The sequence below is a fragment of the Saccostrea echinata genome, unplaced genomic scaffold (genome assembly GCF_033153115.1).
Source record: "Saccostrea echinata isolate AGI-Se365-2 ecotype Australia unplaced genomic scaffold, CSIRO_AGI_Sech_v1 ptg000003l, whole genome shotgun sequence".
NCBI classification, from domain to species: Eukaryota; Metazoa; Mollusca; class Bivalvia; order Ostreida; family Ostreidae; genus Saccostrea; species Saccostrea echinata.
In genome coordinates this window covers 2596682-2607032 of record NW_026889752.1, presented here as the reverse complement: position 1 = coordinate 2607032, position 10351 = coordinate 2596682, and positions in this window count along the sequence as shown.

Sequence of the window (10351 nt, the reverse complement as noted above, 5' to 3'; positions counted from 1 at the left end):
GTTTTATTCTCGTTTTTTTATGTCTTTGCAAAAATTTATAGTGAACGTTACAATAGAAAGTTCATCAGTTAGTCGTAAGTAGACGTTTTAAATTAAAAAAAAGATAAACTCAAATTCTTTAATATTTGTCATCTGTCTAGCCAAAAGACAAAACTAAAAATCTGGGATACACATGTAACCTATTTCACAATAACTAAAAGTAATATGTGAGAAAAATTTGAATAAAAAACAAGGTTGCAAGAAACTTGCATATTCTATACAGAGTGAAGTTAAAGTAAGAGGGGCATACCGTAACAATTGATAAATCCGTTGATCAAAATGAGCCAAATCCACCACAGATCAGCCATTTTTAAAGAGGAAGTAAATATCAAGCAAAATGCAGTACTGATATGTTATCTTTATTTTTAATTTTTGGTCCCCCCTCCTTGCATTGCCTATTAAACTTCCCTTTTCAGTAAGTTTTCATGTCATTTCTTTTTACCCTAAATCTTAATGCTACCGCAAAATATTCTTTATTGTACCCGCACGTTCTTAAGAAAGTGCGGGTATATTGTGGTTACCCTGGTCCGTCCGTCTGTCACAATTTCTTCTTCCTCAAACTCCTCTTTTATTTTAAGCAGTAACTAATTAATCTTTTGGAATATAATAGGTGGTGACCTTTAGATGTACGCAAGTGAGTTAAGGCTAGTAATAGACATTTCTATGTAAAAAACTAATTAAAATGCCTAAGGAATATATCTATTATACAGAGAAAGTTAAAACTTCTTGTCTAATACACACTTGGTGCTCACGACGTGAGATAGCTAGTACACAATTATGACGTCATATTATAACGTCATTGTTCTTTACTACACAAGATTATAAAGGACATCAACAAAAATACCTCGGCCCAATTTCATGCTCTATTTCATTTAACTGAAACAAGGCATACTTAGAGGCAAAATATTCCAAAGATTGATGGTATTGCTGCACAAATATCATCAGCCCAGTTGTTTAATTACTATTTGTAAAGTTTTAAGTTGAATCAGGGTAAAAATGTACAATCCGCTATAAATTACCTCAAATTTTGATCAAATGAGAAAATGCCTAGGATTTTTGCAGCAGTTTTATTCATCTATAGAATATTCTTCTTAGCATAATATACTTTTTATGTGAAATTAAATAGGGTAAACCCTTGCGCCGAAGCTGCTTTGTTGATGTATTTTATTACTTCCATTAGGTACGAACAAAGATGTCATAATATGACGTCATTATGTGTACGGACAATAACATATCGTGAATACTAACACTACTGTACTGATTTTCCCCTAAGATTAAAAAAAAAAAAAAACCCTGACGTCCCCCTGTCAGTCCATGACATTTTTCTGTCTCCTCCTGACTTTCTCCTATGATCCCCTTTCGTTGTCCCTCACTAAATAATAAATAAATATAGATACATTTACATGCCATTCATGACAAGACGCAATAAATTGATATTTCATTCTTTTCAAAGTAACTCGCATTTATTCTCCTTTAGATTTATCAAAAAAGCTACATGTACTAAAATACAACAATCATATTAAGAAATAAATTACTAAAGATATTAAAACAAATAACAATTGACTAAATATATTTTTTTCAAAAAACTTCAGAATTGCCAAGAGTGACGTATTTATCACAAGTAAATAGCAATAAAAACATATTTTAACCCTTTTTCTGGGTCAAAATGAATGTCAGGGGACGACAGGGAGTTGACAGGGTGGTCAGGGACTTAGTCAGGGGACATCAGGGAGTTGACAGGGACTCGGTGAATGTCAGGGGACATCAGGGGTTAGACAGTGGTAACAGGGGCAAAGTCAGGGGACGTCAGGGAGTAGACAGGGTAGTCAGGGACAACGACAGGGAATCATAGGAGAAAGTCAGGGGGAGACAGGAAAATGTCGGGTACTGACAGGGGAACGTCAGGATTTTTTTTGGAATATAAGAGGGAAATCATTACAGTAGTGTAAGTAGGGTGAGTTAACATACCTTGTTTTGGACATCTTTAAGCAATAAAAGTGCATCATTCCTGAATGTCTCCGTGTTTTTACTTGTTTCTGTCTTAAAGCTGAAGAATTAAACTTTTTAATGATGCCGATTTTTATTATCATGTTGTGCAAAAATGCCACGAGAATGGCCTTGAAGTTACGTCATATTTGACATCATCAAAGGGGAGTAACCAGAATTTTATGAATTTGCAAATTTCTAGAGTTGTCTTTCTTTTATTAGAGGGAACAAGTCGGTCTTGGGTGAAATGTGTCAATGATGGATAATTTTACAGAAATTTTCCGGAAGTTTTGCTTTATTGTTTGTATAAATATTCTCAATGTTGCTTTTAACTAGTACGTTCCTTTCACCGTGCATCGGACACAAATTAATCATGCCTCGGACACTTTCCGATGCATGGTTAATCACTTCCCTTTTCGTAAAGAACCCAGTTTTTTTTTGTTTTTTTTGTTTTTTTTTTTTGGGGGGGGGGGGGGAAACAGAAAAAAAACTCTAAATATTAAGTCAAAATATAATTTATTAACATATGACGGCTAGAAGTGGACTCAGTTTATTTCTACAAAGTAGAAGATGATAGCCCACGAGAAAAAAGGCGCGAGTTGCCATATGACTAGCATTATAAAGGCTTTCTAAGGCGATGGGATGCAGCTAGAAACTCTCCACCTTTGTGGATCGATAAAGTCAATCAAATTAAACTAAAAAGTTGATTTTTAAATAAAACATAAAAATGTTTCCATATCACCTAATTTTAAAAACATGGAGATAAAGGTATGACCATTTTTTTCGGTTCAAAATTCCGTTTTTCCGACGCATGGTGAGTATTGTCCGACCCATGGTGAATTCTGGCTCATTTTAAAAAATCGTTTTTAATGAAATTTTCTTAATAAACATGTTTTGCTGTATTTTGATAATATTCGGTCGGTAGCGATATCGCTAGGACTTCTGGAAGTACGAGGGTGTCCGATGCATGGTGAATTCACCCTTTGTATAAAAAAAATCACAACTTCCTGTAAATAATTAATTATAACTCATTTTTGGCTCATTTGCATAGAAACGCCTAAACCTAGTCTTAACTCGCAAGCGTACAATAAGATTTTAGAATTTTCAATTGTATCTTTGGGGCAAAACAGGGGTAAAAAATGACGTTTTTCAGTAAAAAAAATGTTCCTTAAACTTCTCTTACATTTTATGCAGTAGCCTAATCATTTTCACCCTGGGGGTCAAATACATGTAGGTGTCGAAAAAAGACGTTTTTTATACAAAACAAATCTTTGGTTCCTAGAACTCCTCTATCATTTTACACAATATCCTAATCGTCTTTTGGAAGATGATTGGTGCTATCCTGTACATGTGAAATAAGGTTTCGGAATTTTCCTTTTCACCCTAAGGGCCAAACAGGGGTCTTTTTCTATAACCCCCCTTTCACAAAACCTCTTATATTTAATGCAAAAGCCAAATTATCTTTAGAAAGACAATCTTTGGTGTCCTGAAGATGTGTAATAGTTCGGAATTTTCATTTTCACCTTAGGGGCCAATGGGGGTATCGAAACAAGACATGCTTTATTTAAAGAAACTCCTGGTTTTCTGAATTCTTTTTACATTTAAAGCAGTAGCCAAGTCATCTTTTGGAAGATACTTTAGATACTCTTTTGGTAGTATAATCTAGGTGTGTGCAAGAGGTTTCAGAAATTTCTTTTTTCAACCTGGGCATGATTGCAGGTGTCTAGAAGAATGCATAGATGCATTAAGGTTTCAGAATTTTTATTTTCACCCTTTGGACCAATTTGAGGATGAAAATGCGAACAACTGTTTAATGCACAGTGCATTTTGTCATATGCAACAAGAATATATTTACATTAAGGGTTGGAATCTGAAACATTTTTAAGAAACACCATATTTGAACAAATATTTACTGAGATAGTTATATGACCCAACGAATTCTAAGAAGAGACTGTAACATTACCGTAGATCTAGAGCTGGGACAATATATCAATACATTGTGTCCGTGTGATTTCGATACACATATCAATACTGTATACAGGTTTTTTTTCGCACCGTGTTATTTTCGCCATTTCACACATACAGACAATTTTGCCCCGTTTTGAATTCGCCCAATCACAGTTCTGTTTAAGAAAATATACTGTGTTCTTTGAACTCACAGCGTTTTAAATTCGCCCTCCTATGAGAAGGGCGAAAGGGGCGAAAATAAAACGGGGGCGAAAATTTCCCTGTATACAGTATGCATTTTTAAAAAAATGTGGAAAAATCGAAAACCAATTTTCAGATTTGTTTTTCCTTTGTTTACTTAACATTTTGAATTTAATACGTAAAATGGATTTGCTAAATATACATGTAACTATAAATATGAAATACATAATGAAAAAATCACTTTTGTTACAAAAAATTGTTTTACATCCTATAAATGCTTTATATAAATAAATAAACAAATAATATTTGTGAAGAAATAGTACAATTTTCTTTTCTGCTTTTCTGACATTCTCGGCTATACATAATTAGCGTTTCTCAAATATTGACCTAGATTCTCATTGGTTGCCAGATTAGCTCATCAATACTGAAATGTACACAGCTTTCATTCGCGGGTGAAATACACATAGGATAAAAATGGGTCAGACATCAACGAGTGACGCAAGGAACCAATTACATCGTTTCTGACATTAAAGAGGTGTGGCTTTTGTCATCTCATCGTTTGTTAACAACAATCTTAAGTTGCTAATGTTATTAATTTCTTAACCAATGAGAATGAAGGTCACGATTTGAGAGACGCTAATTATGTATCGCCAAGAATGTCACGCCTTACTGAAAGTTCAAGCAGAAAAGAGAATTGAACTATGTTGTTCATTTCAATACAAAATGAGGATTTTATAACTAATTCAAAATATCCTTATATGTCTTGTATATATATCATGACACAAATATCATGAAACCTACGCAGGTATGTTAAGGCTACACCCATGGATATCCTACATGCCTATACAATATGACGTCTTAGTAAGCTGTATGACGTGCACTTTAAAGATAATGATTTCTTATTATTAAAGACGACGAAGACAAGCATAACTTCTTATAATTATTTATTTTTGAGTTGGCGTTTGTGGCCACGACCTACATAATACAATATATACTTTATTTAATCGTATATAACATTAATCCTTATGAACTTTATAATCCTTATCCTTATAAACCTTATAATCCTTATCCTTATAAACCTTAGAATCCTTATCCTTATAGACCTTATAATCCATATCCTTATACATTCCTTAAAATGTGAATAGTGACAACATTCATACTGGTACTGGGTGAGCAGATACTCAGCAGAAGTTGTGAAAAAATACTTGTATCATAGAAGGCGTCTCGAATAACCGCAGTGACTCTCCCTCAATTTTCTTTATGTGTAGGTCGTGACGAATGGAGCTTCTATCACTCAAGTATGACTGTCTAAACCAATGTCTCTCACATTTCATATGACACATTTCATTGTTGTCTGAAAATATTTAGGAAAACTACGGCAGAAAATTGCATTGGCAAGATAGATTAATTTGATAACTACATTACTTAATATTGTAATGAAGGGGATCGGGAGGGTGGGATTTTAAAGCTACGAGACAAACAACACCCACCTCTCAATCCAACTGTAACAAATATTGTGACGTCAAACATAAACAGCGATATCGTCATCTACAGCAGGGCATTACGCGCACAAATCTAAGGCGCGGATCTCATGCACAGCAGTAACCATCGCTATAATAATTGGATTTATTTCGTAAAGGAAATAAATTTTAATATCTATACATAAAGTTTAATTTGAGGTCCAAGAAATGAATGGAATCATTCAAAAACAACATAATCTACATTTTGTCGTTTTGGGGTAGTATAAAAAGCTAAGTATTTATCACAGGGGTTAAATACCAAACCCATGACGTCATAACTATTGATCAAATATATGCCGAGTGAAAATTAAACGTGACGAGTTATGTAATGTTATGTGTGATTCATGTTATGTGTGATTCAAAAGGAATTTAAGATTAAAATTCAGGTACGCTGATTTATTTTTGTCATATTTTGTTAAAATGAACACAGGCAGTTTTTTTGAAATCCCGATCAGCCTTTCCTCCGTCGTTCTAAAAACAAAGATGCAAAAGTTCAACATACGCCGCATACTTTGAAATATAATTTTTGTTTTTGTCGAAAGCTTGTATTCTATAGTACTTGGTAAGTTCTGCTAGAATCGATCGTGTGGTTAACATGAAAAGATGACAAGTCCTTAATCGTATGTAAAAAATGTAAAAATTTAAGTAAGGTTTCATGCGAAACTTTGGAATTATTTTTTCTGTGTAGGGAGAGTAGGATTCTAGCAGCACATTTCATGGCCTAGTGATGTTTTTACATAATTATTTTTACAAAAAGAAATGAATTATCCCCGTGGTAGTGTTGAACTTTTCACTTTTTCATTTAGGCAATTTAGCTATTAATAGACGTCACATGATGATGTCATAGTGGAGTACTTTTTTAGCCTTAGACTCGGTGACATCTATACAATGGATAATAATAGTAAATGTTTTATCTATGGCATTTCCGATTTATCAATGTTACATTTTACGTAGTCTTAAATTCGCCGAAATATTATATGGGTACTGCCTTAACATACCTGCGTATCAATATACGAGTTGAACCGCCCCAGCCCTACTCTACTGGTGTGTACATATACTTATAATAAAATGTATCTTTGTGGGATTAGTGGGTTTTTTTTTTTTAGAATTTTAAAAGAAATTTCTATTTTTGTAACCATGGCAACATATTTTTGGGAAATCATTAACCAAAATGTAAAAAGAATATGTATCTTGGTATAGTCTATTTGAACATCAAGGCTTATTAAAGGAGGTAAATCCCTACATCCCCCCTTCCTACACCCCCCCCCCCCCCCAGGTTTGTTCATGCATGCAAACCAATACTTTGTTTTGACCTAAAAAATGTATATATTATATTCAAAAATGTGCACAAAATTTAATGATGCATCTTTCGGAATGATTTTTATTTGTAATTCTCGCTCGCTCCTTGATCGTGAAGTCGTGGATTCTAGCCCCGGTCGCGACTGACCTAAGTTGATAAAAATAGGAAGCATGTATTCCCTCACCAAGTGCTCGGCACTTTGAAGTGAAAGTTGCTGGTCCTTCGGATGAGACCTTAAAAATCGAGACCTCTTATTGCGGCGGGCGTTTGCACGATAAAGATTCCTTACTGCTCAATGGTCCTTGTGCCGAGTAAAGGTGTGGATTTCAAGCCCTCCATCGGTGTATGGTAACGTCTCTGTATGAGTGAAAAATTCTCGAACGGGACGTAAAACATACAACCAATCAGTCATTTGTAATTCTAGAAGGGTTTGTTGACCCTTAATCAGGAATGAAATGTCGAGCAATCTTATCACTTGATTGACTTTTGATGCATGTCATATTGTGATTTTTTTCCAGTTCAAGGGGGTGGGAGTGTCCTCCAGGGGGTCATAACTTTTATACATTGTCAATTAAATGCATAATGACACAAGGAACAAAATTATGTATGGTTAAGGAGAAAAGTTTTCAACCATTTTCGAGATACATGACCATTTTTCATTCCAGGAACAAGGGGTGACCCGAGCGACAGATAAAATTAATTGTTACTTAGCCTCAAGTTTTCATTTTATTTGACCCCGTTCTATACCTAAAGTTGTACATATCGCCTGTTATAGGTACTGCTTCTTCATAAAATATAATCCAATTAAAACACATAATGAATTCATTCCTATTGACAAAATGATGTGTACACCACGTGCAATCCAATAATGATAACAGTAAATCAAGTAATCGTACGGTGACAAAAGACCAATGTCAGGGACGGGTGTAGAAATTTTCAAGAAATTGTACATGTATAGAATTTATATTTTAATTACACACGATGTTTTTTTTTTTTTTTTTTTTTCTTAAACGTAACTTTGTGTTTTCTATTCCAAATATGGCAGAAATACAGACAAACTGTAGATTGGGGTTTGTTCTGCCAAAATTGATCGGGTGTGGATTTGGAAAGGGTTTTTGCCTACCCAAATACTGATAAGAAATTGTACAATTCGATCAACTCGATCAAAATTGTCATTTTGACATCTATTTTTGTAAGTTCAACAAAAACGCTATACACTAAGAAAATAGAAATTTGTTGTCAATTCAAATTATTGGCGAAAAATTTAACTTCCCCTCCTTTTTTTTTTTTTTTTTTTTTTTTAGAAGGATGTAGTTTAAAAAATCTCTTTTAAACATAATTTACATCATTAAATTCTGTAATTTCAGACTGCTCATGAATTGAGAATAGAAATACTTACGTATGACGCCATTGCACAGCAGTTTCACCTGAGCATTTTATGCTTAATTTGACAAATACATGTGCAAATTATTGAATTCTTGTTTTATGACAGCATCTAGTTTTAGAACATAGTTTACTTTTAACAAAGGATTCAATGCATCAGGTAATTCAAAATATCAACGTGTATATCACCATGTAATCAATCATTTGATGGATCATTCAGTTCTCTATGTGGAAGCAATTAAATGTCAAGATCTAGTAAGTATCTTTCAAAAAAATTTTCTTCCTGCAGTTTTCATTTCGATAAAGTAATTATAAGAGTATATCCAGAGTATACTTCAAGCAGATGTTATTCATTAAAAAATACACACTTGTTTTCTGTTAATTCTACAGAAGTATCGCTGACAGATGGTTAAGATCGCTACCAAAAACGTATCGTTTTGAGAACATTTTAAATATGCAGATTGATTGTAGAAAATTTGATACTTCCATGTACATATTTATAGGGCTATAACTTGCTTTTACTAAACCATTAATACAAAATGTAGTCTGAGTAAAAGAATGGCTTAAGACTAAGCAACAATAAATTTTATCCAGACTTTTCATAAAAGATATCGCTTTGTTTCAAACTGATTGAGTGGTTCATTGATTGTTTAATGTCTCACAGGAGAATTTTTCTCTAATATAGAGATGTCACCAAATAACAGTGAAGGGGCTTTAAATTTAAACCATTACTCGGCACTCAGGGCCATTGAGCAGTTGGGGTTCTTTATCGTGCCAACGCCTGTCGTGTCAGAGAGCCACGGTTTTTAAGATCTCGTCCAAAAGACAATTTTCACTTCAAAGTGTGCCGATCGCTTGGCGAAGGAACAGTTGCTACCTATTTTTGTTGACTTAGGTCAGTCGCGACCAGCGACCTTCCCATCACGGAGGGATCGCTCTCCCGACTGAGCTACGGGGACAGTCTATTTCATTTAGATAATACAAAATAATATTATACAGAATATATTCAAATTAAAACTAAAAGAATTACCAAATCGATTCATTAAACCATCTTTTCATCTTATATAAAATATTGATAGAAAACGTATCCGATTCAAATGTAGATAAAATAAAAATAAAAATTTGGATAGGATTTGTTCAAAGAATATATTTTTTCATGCTATCATTTTAAAATATTTTCAAAGACTTTTTCCTACTTTGTTTGTCTTTATTATTATCATTATTATCATTTTGATCTTATTTTAGATTCTTGCGATAAACAGGATACACGAAATTATTTTTCGTACCTTGTTACCTGTAGTGAAATTTCTTTTATTTTGAATTAAAAATGGTTCTAATTCTTCAATATTAATACGTGATTTTTTTAATAAACTAAAGGAAACACATCTTATCAATAAGATCACAACAATCACCAACTTCAATTTTCTCTTTTTCCTACATCGGGTTTGGAATCCTTTAAATTCAGGAACTTAATATTTAAGTTTTTAAGTTTTGTGTGAATTGTTGGTGTGTAAATCACATAGACTTGTCACGTAGGCAAATGAAAAATATGCCAACGTGCAAGTCTGTGTGATTTACACACCAATTAATTCACACTAAGCTAAAAACATTCCTTATACATACATTTTGCATGTTTAAAAACACCAAAAATATATTCAATATTTGAATCTATATCGTTACATTTTTATTAACGTCCCAGTAGCCTCATTGTGACGTCACTTTAGCGAGAGTTTCTCCGTGCATATTCCTACGTTGAGAATACACAAAAATGGCATTCAAATAAATTTCACAGTTGGTTTAGTAGAAAAACACAGCAAATGTAAATATTTTGATTTAGATTAACTGTTGTCATGAACAAAGAAGAACAAACAATAATTATATGATCTAAATATTAAAAAAGGGAGAAAAATGATTACAGTGTTATTTCATGTACAGCAGTTTTAAAGGCCTTGAATATAATTAACTTTAGGTATTT